This window comes from Argiope bruennichi, chromosome 4 (genome assembly GCF_947563725.1).
Source record: "Argiope bruennichi chromosome 4, qqArgBrue1.1, whole genome shotgun sequence".
Taxonomy (NCBI): Eukaryota; Metazoa; Arthropoda; class Arachnida; order Araneae; family Araneidae; genus Argiope; species Argiope bruennichi.
In genome coordinates, this window is record NC_079154.1 from 110,874,012 (window position 1) to 110,883,625 (window position 9,614).

The window sequence follows — 9,614 nt, forward strand, 5'->3', positions numbered from 1 at the left end:
TGGATAGACAGATTTTCTAATTTGATAGTCAATTCTTGATACAATACATTTTTAGTGTAAAGATCCCTTACAAAATTTACAGGCAGCAATATCAAATAAGCGTTTAGCTTCTCTAAATTTTCTGAGGTTGGAATCAAACTTATTCGAACATTTTCTGCTTTTAGACTTTAATAAATTCCTGTATTTAGCGTGATAAGCTTTTATCATTTGTAAAAGTCTTTTGCTAGAAATAAGGGGAGTAGAAGCTCTTGACCATGTTTGTTCTATTTTGCGAACTAAAAGTTCACATATTTCACTAACAGAAAAGGATCCTTCTCTGGAGAAATTTTGAGGTTATGTCTAATGTAACAATAGCACTTTATAACAGATTCGTAAGTAGGTAGTTCAACTTGAAGCAAATCACTCAATTTCCCAAAAATAGCGCATTCTGACATTTGTCTTTACTCATTTAACTTGAGCCATTTTTACTAACTACAAAGTATACAAGCGCATAAATTCGCAAATCAGTTACGTTAATCATTACACAACAGACAGAGCGGAGTCTCAAACTCAATTGGCACCAGCTCTGATCTCATCGCCAAACGCTGACATAACTCCGCCTCCCCTCAATAACATCTACTTCAGTGATGACTCAGCTTCCTAGATGCCATACCAATGCAAGAAATTTTTTTTTTAATTTTTATGTTCATATTATAATGCCTATTTAAAGCTCTTTGTTTCCTAATCGAAGCTCGCAATAATCTTTAAAAAGTTGCAAAAACTGTTTTTATGAGAATTTAATGTCCTTGCGGACCACAAGATTTACTCTAATATTTTTCATAATTTTTATTTATCTTATATATACCGAAAGACATCGTTTCCACGCTATCACAAATTAAAAATCAAAATCCGATTACTTCGTAAAAATTTTAAAATGTTGCAAAAATGTCACTTTTATGGCACTTGAACGTTCTTGCGGCACCTCAAGACGGACTATGCTATTGCTCATATTTATGCTTTATTTTATCTACACCAAAAGGCAACTTTTCCGCGCTATTTCAAATTAAAAATCAAAAGTTTGTTCTTTTGTTCCACCCTACTATACAGTGGCAAGTACGTACTTGTCGAGAACAAGAACTTGTGTATAAGCTGAAAGAACAGACAGTAGCAATCTAATTTCTGCTGATGTACGACTTATTGAAATTTATGATTGGCCGAGTTTAAATCAACGTTAATGAAGTCATTGGCTTAAAATGTCATTAAACTAATTAGTTCCTTCATAAAGTAAAATTTCACTTAGAAGTATTGGAATCAAATTTCAAATCAATAAAAATTTCATGGTATAAAATTATCTTGGGCGGTATAAACCACAGGCGGATTCTGAAAATTTTTGAAGTCCTGAAATTTTTAAAAATATATTAAGTGGAATTTGGAAATGAGTTTTAAACTAAACTTGAATCCGACTGATCGTTAGACAATTCTTTGGATTCCAAGTGAAATTAAAATTAATGCATTTATTTTGCTTTTAGCACTCGGATTTATTTAATATATGGTCCATAGTGGATTGCTTTAAACTCTACCTGAAAAGATCTAAAACTGAATGTATCTCACACTATGTGCATCAAATTTCATTTCAAAATTCGTAAACACTGGATCGAATGATCAAAAGGCCGGATTTTCGGATTGGAAAAATTCCGAAATTCTAATTAACTCTAAATAGAAAAATTCATTCAGAAACTTTTAGCGGATTGGCTGCAACAAAATTGAAGAATCGTTTGTATCATTTTTCATTTTAATACAATTGTATTGTTAAATGTGTATTTTCTGCTTAAACAACTTAACTAATATAGAACATTTTACTTCTCCAGCTTCGCTTGTATTTTCTTACGTACCGTGTTTTTCGACAATTGATTTAGAAATGGTTTGTTATAATTAAGACGATGGGAAATGCAATTAAAACACGTTTTTTAAAACAAGTCAATTCCTTATTATGAATTGGACATTTTTAAGAAGTTAATGCCTACATTGAATACGGAGATCATAAAAACCGAAACTGCATAAACTTGTCTTGAGTAATTTCCATCGATATCAATTTTCAGTAGATGCGATAGCAACAAGTTTACAAGGATTTTTTGTAATCATAATCTTTCGATAATTTTTTTGGGAACCGTACACACATTAAATTTAACTCTTTAATAATTGGGGATTTCCGAGATTTACAGAGTTTTATTACCTAGAATAGGATTATACTTATCAGTATTTAGTTAAATTTTCAGAAGTATCTGGAAACTGGATAATTTCAAAACTTGATACTCTTGCTGGTTAGAGATATTCATGACCGAATAAAAAAAATCATCCAAGAAATAATCTTTACAAAATATTTTAGTTCAAATTAGTAGAGGGTATTGCATTCGTTCGAAACAATTATGTATAAAACATTTAGTTTAAGAAAAGGTCTTCAAAACCTCAACATTTTAAAAATAAATTTACAAGCGAAATTTGGTTCACAAGCTAATTTTCGGATTTGGGATGCAGTTAAAATACATAGTCAATACGTTAAAATCTTTAGTTCGAACTTTGATTTCATTATGACTTTAAATAGACGGCAAAGAAGAGAGATCTTGCGAATAATGCAAGTTAACAAATGACAAATTTAATTGAACAAAACAACTTTATTACATACAGTAAAGCATTTACAGTCAGTCTTCTATACACAAAAATTATCTTAAAAAAATGACGGAGTTCACAAGTATAAAAGGATAATTAGAAACAGCATACAACCAATTGTAACACATAGAACTGAGATTACACACACTTGCATTTATAGATATTATATGGAAAGAAAATATTTGGGAACAGTACACGAACAATGCAAAATTTATACAAAAGTTACTCATACATAAATATCAATTTTACAAGATTTAATAGATATCTCGTTTTAAATGGCGCCATTTACGATTTACAAAACAACACATATTATATACGCTGAAAGTGAAAACACATATTATATACGCTGAAAGTGAAAACACATTATATTATATTATATTATATACGCTGAAAGTGAAAACACATATTATATTATATTATATTATATACGCTGAAAGTGAAAACACATATTATATTATATTATATTATATACGCTGAAAGTGAAAACACATATTATATTATATTATATACGCTGAAAGTGAAAACACATATTATATTATATTATATACGCTGAAAGTGAAAACACATATTATATTATATTATATACGCTGAAAGTGAAAACACATATTATATTATATTATATACGCTGAAAGTGAAAACACATATTATATTATATTATATACGCTGAAAGTGAAAACACATATTATATTATATTATATACGCTGAAAGTGAAAACACATATTATATTATATTATATACGCTGAAAGTGAAAACACATATTATATTATATTATATACGCTGAAAGTGAAAACACATATTATATTATATTATATACGCTGAAAGTGAAAACACATATTATATTATATTATATACGCTGAAAGTGAAAACACATATTATATTATATTATATACGCTGAAAGTGAAAACACATATTATATTATATACGCTGAAAGTGAAAACACATATTATATTATATTATATACGCTGAAAGTGAAAACACATATTATATTATATTATATACGCTGAAAGTGAAAACACATATTATATTATATTATATACGCTGAAAGTGAAAACACATATTATATTATATTATATACGCTGAAAGTGAAAACACATATTATATTATATTATATACGCTGAAAGTGAAAACACATATTATATTATATTATATACGCTGAAAGTGAAAACACATATTATATTATATTATATACGCTGAAAGTGAAAACACATATTATATTATATTATATACGCTGAAAGTGAAAACACATATTATATTATATTATATACGCTGAAAGTGAAAACACATATTATATTATATTATATACGCTGAAAGTGAAAACACATATTATATTATATTATATACGCTGAAAGTGAAAACACATATTATATTATATACGCTGAAAGTGAAAACACATATTATATTATATACGCTGAAAGTGAAAACACATATTATATTATATACGCTGAAAGTGAAAACACATATTATATTATATACGCTGAAAGTGAAAACACATATTATATTATATACGCTGAAAGTGAAAACACATATTATATTATATACGCTGAAAGTGAAAACACATATTATATTATATACGCTGAAAGTGAAAACACATATTATATTATATACGCTGAAAGTGAAAACACATATTATATTATATACGCTGAAAGTGAAAACACATATTATATTATATACGCTGAAAGTGAAAACACATATTATATTATATTATATTATATTATATACGCTGAAAGTGAAAACATACATATGAAACATATGCCATAAGAATAATACAACGGCTAAGTGAGAGTTTTCGGATATTTTTTTTTACTTTTAAAGCTGATTGCGGCATTTCCTAATTGAATACATTTGATTCGTTTTTATCTTTAGACATGCATATACAATTCAATTACAATATTACACTTTGATAATTGAAGTAATCTAAACCAAATAGATTGAAATTTAAATGATCACAATTCTACCTCTACGACGAATTGGACTAAAGTAGTAGATAACCAGCCTATTAAACGGGTATTCTTAGAAGAGTTTAAAGTAACCACGATATACTACGCTTTCCATGCATGAATGCAAAAAGAAATTGGAAAAGCTTTTTATGAATAGACAAGAACAGAGGATAAGCTACAAATAGATATTAAGACAAAGTCCGACAATAAATTTTTACCATCTAGTCAGCAAAAGCGTATGCAGAGAAAACTGTGCGGAAAAATTTAATCTTTAGCATTTCACTGATATTGTTATGAGGATATTGAATCTCGTGCATGCATATAATTTATTCATATATAGAAAGATTTGCCGAGATCAACTAATAATTACCCGGTTGTTAATCGGTAGTTCCGTTGCCTTTTAAGCAACTTTTTATTTGTTAAGACAGATAAGAATTACAAATCATTTAAAATAGTATTTAGATGGCAGAGAAGAGTCAAGTTTAAAACTGGCTTATAAAATTGCTTATGAACAAATCTAATCCGATATACAATCTGTATAAAGAGCCTTAGAATTGGCATCTAATTCAGAGAAATTCTTATGTACGAGAGCAAATGAAGACTCTGAAAGCCAGTTTCTTCACCTGTAGTCTTATAAAAGCAAGAAGGATCGAAAATCGGGTTCTTTAAGTATTTAGAAGGATAATGATTCTGATGCCAAACCTCAAATACACAATATTTATCTCCATTACGAAACGGAATAAATCAGGTTACAAATAAGAGAATGTTCGAGTCTATCCAATTATACAATTTCATTCTGGAGACAGAACACTTCCATAGAACACGTGCGACTTGTAAATTTCAGGCAGTTTTTGGATCAAAATTGCATTTAAATTTTTATTTAGATGCTAAATACGATCATTAAAAACACCAAAAGGCACCTCGGCCGAATAGGTTAGAAGATTTCACTAGAAAACAAATTCTAGTTAACAGGAAGTAAAGCATTGTTTTGTCTGCATGGGATTTATCAGTCTCGAGATAAATTTCTGAAGATTAGTCAAAAATAAGTAGCTTACCAGAAGGCAGTAAAAGTTTCCTACGCAGTCTCTTCGCTCAGTCAAATTGAATTCCTAAATATTTAGGACAGAATATGTCCAAAGAATTGACAAATATATGCCCATAACCATGGCTCTTATTGTTGGTAGTCATTGGTGAAGTCAAACAAGTCATTGGCTTCTGGAATTTTCACTTGATATTTAAGTATAGTATACTTTAAGTTGAAATATTAAACTAGAAACTCAAGAGCAAGTATTGAAAGAATATTTTAGAATAGGCAATTCCCACTCACTTTCCTACAACAAATGACAATATGGTAGCCAACGTTAAAAAAAACTTGCGATAGTACAAACAATTGGAAAGTAGCTGCCTTGGATATTGAAAAACAAAAATTCACAGATGCAAGCCAGCTGGAATACTTTCAATGCTAACCTTTTATTTTAACCTTCGGCACTGCCTAGTTAATCGGATGCACATTAAAATTGACATCCTATCACATTGGTGACGTTATAGGACGTCAGAAAACCGAACATTGACTGCCTATTACAGAGTTGTGGTTATGGTTATTATAGACAGCACCATTTCATTTATAGGTTGACTAATTTCAAGAAATGAAAAATAGAATGACCAGCCTCTGCGGACTAAGACTGTTGACATTAATCCTACATAATCAAAAGCCTCAATTTGGACAGAAAATTCCTCAAGATACCTCGGCCAAGAGCAAACCTCACTTGGAGAATGGCATTTTGAAGTTTTACATTGACATGTATACACAGATGACTCCAGGACCCAATTTGTAGTTGGTGTTATGTATTGCATCATCTGAGAGCATATATTTCCCATAGTTGACCCATCCAATTGATTTTCGACGCATAATTGGCAACTTACAAAGACTTACAACGCACAAAAAACAGTTTAATAGAAAATGTATAACAGCAACGCTTCTGAAGCATTCTAGCATAAAGGTAATATGGACTAAAGCATATATCGAATAGAGTGAATAAAATAGCTGACAAGCATTTAAACAACCAAGGAAGAATGACTATTAAAGTATGGAACCTTCAAAAGAGCTGCGCAAAAAGAACCATTGGAATCCTAATGATGGAAGTCTGACAAGTACAGGAGAACCATCTCATATCAAGAATGAAATTACGAACACGATTGAGAGTGGGAGTAATTTTCATGTATTTGTCCAGCGTTTTCGTATATTGCAGCCAACTGAAACTCAACTGCATCTTGTTTGAGTTCAAAATTTCATTTCATTAAATATGTATTGACAGTCATATCTATGAAAAGTTAGAAATAAATATGGAGGCATTGCGTTAAGCATACAGCTAACAGCCCACTTTTCAGAAAATTCGTTATCCAAGATTCCCAATCGAGTAATGGGTCTAGTAATGCTTTTTGTTCTCATTTCAGTCAATGTTGAAATACATGAAATACTAGAATCCATATTTTCCGGTATGCAGTTTCCTATAAGCTGAAGGTAGTGCCCAATTTTTTTTCTCTGAAGAATGCACGCATCTAACTAGTACGGATTGTTTATTTTTTTTAAAGTTTCGCAGTAAATACGAGAATTTATCGGATTAAATAAGAAAACCGATACACGAATTAATTCTTACAACAGAAAATTTTACTTCAAACGTTCGTCGCATTTTCGAACTCGTATATACGAGAATTTTCCCTAGACGAAAAGTCAAAATTTGCTTTCGTAGACTTTTGCTTAAAATTAAGGCGTAGGAATAAGCCATTAGGAAAACCGATTTCGAATTAATGGAACAAAAGCACAAAAATCAATGTCAGATATCTCAACGAAAAAAATTAACCTCTCATGCAGTCGCCTATTTTATTTCTAATGAGGATTAATACATTAGGAAGTTGGTTATATTAACCATTTAGCGTCTGAAACTGAATACATCTTCAAGTTTTTTACTATAATCTAAATCCACATTCTGAAAAGTTGCATTTTCTATTATACATTTAATTTTTCAGAATTGTTTACGATTTTTAACTGGACTGTACAGATTCATAAAAATATTTTAGAATACTGTTTTTGCTTGATCTTAATTTTGAGTTTAGTAGGTCCAAAAAATGTGCGTACTAAAAGTATAATTAGCATGGATTACAGATGAGTAACGTTTCCTATCTATGAACATTTGTGAATAAAGGTCAGCTTAAGAGGGATATCATGGCCAGACGACGATTATTAGGTCTTTTCCAAAATCTCTACAAAATAAAAACAAGACTAATTTTGTCGATCCCAGCAGATTAGCGTCTAAAACATCGAAGTTATCCTAGATTACCATTTCGCGCAATTCCTCAACGTGCTCACCAAAATGCCTCAAGATCAGAAATTGCAGAAGGATTACAAAGATACGACAGCTTTCGTTTCTATAACATTCTCTAGATAATCTTATGTCTTGAAAATAAACGATTCTTAAAATGAAGCAATATCAAAATCAGTTGCTAAATTTCCGATATCAGGAGATTGTGCAGTCAGGATATCTTGCCGCTTTATCTTACCCTTTTGTGTCAATGCCCCCTAAATCACAATGTGAATCATTGTTCGAGTTGGAAATCGAGGTTTTACACAACACTCAACGGATAGCTGTAGTTGGCAATACAGCTAGCCATTCAGTGTTGCACTAGCAGCAATGTCATTACATACGACTGCGTAAAGGATGCAGCTTAAGTGAAGGTCTGGAGGGAACTTGAGGCCATTCTCCGAAATAAAAGGACGTATCCATGACAGCATTGGATATACAAGATACACTCGTGCTCCACCAGTCTGCTCAAATTCTTCACTCCATGAATAGGAAATCTAACCGTGCCGTTGAACTGGACTACCCAAATAGCCGTCGTCATCGACAACATGAGCGATTAGTCCCTGCAGTGCCTCCTGAAGAATACAGTGCATCCACAAGACTCTCAGCATCGGAAATCATACGTTATGAAAGTGGAAGTATTCCAGAAGCAACCGCGCAGGACATCACTTCCGATATTACATTTGCGAAACTGATTGTTGGAAGATTGTGAATAGTTTGGCAACAATTATAAACATTTCTAAAATATCGGCTAGAAATAACCTGAAACAAGCTAGATTCAAATTCATTTCTGTTAAACGATTTCAACAACACTAAATTATAACTAACAACTATAGCTTTTCCAATCCCAACGCTACTATGTAGACTACCCTTTAAAAACTCTGCATTCCACATCAAGACATGGAAGAGATGGCAACAAAATGAAGACGGTACTTTCCTGCTTAATGTAACTTTCCTTTCTCTGCAAGATGCTTAATTATCCATTCGTTCATAAACATATTAAACGAACCCATGAACTGACCAAGAACTTCTCCCTTCAATAACAAGTCTTCCTGTAGAGAGGTACAATAAAATCTCACAATATTAATACGTCTGAATTTAGGAAGCTCTTATCAGATAAGACACACACTCGGGGACAAAAAGACACACACTCGGGGACAAAAAGACACACACTCGGGGACAAAAAGACACACACTCGGGGACAAAAAGACACACACTCGGGGACAAAAAGACACACACTCGGGGACAAAAAGACACACACTCGGGGACAAAAAGACACACACTCGGGGACAAAAAGACACACACTCGGGGACAAAAAGACACACACTCGGGGACAAAAAGACACACACTCGGGGACAAAAAGACACACACTCGGGGACAAAAAGACACACACTCGGGGACAAAAAGACACACACTCGGGGACAAAAAGACACACACTCGGGGACAAAAAGACACACACTCGGGGACAAAAAGACACACACTCGGGGACAAAAAGACACACACTCGGGGACAAAAAGACACACACTCGGGGACAAAAAGACACACACTCGGGGACAAAAAGACACACACTCGGGGACAAAAAGACACACACTCGGGGACAAAAAGACACACACTCGGGGACAAAAAGACACACACTCGGGGACAAAAAGACACACACTCGGGGACAAAAAGA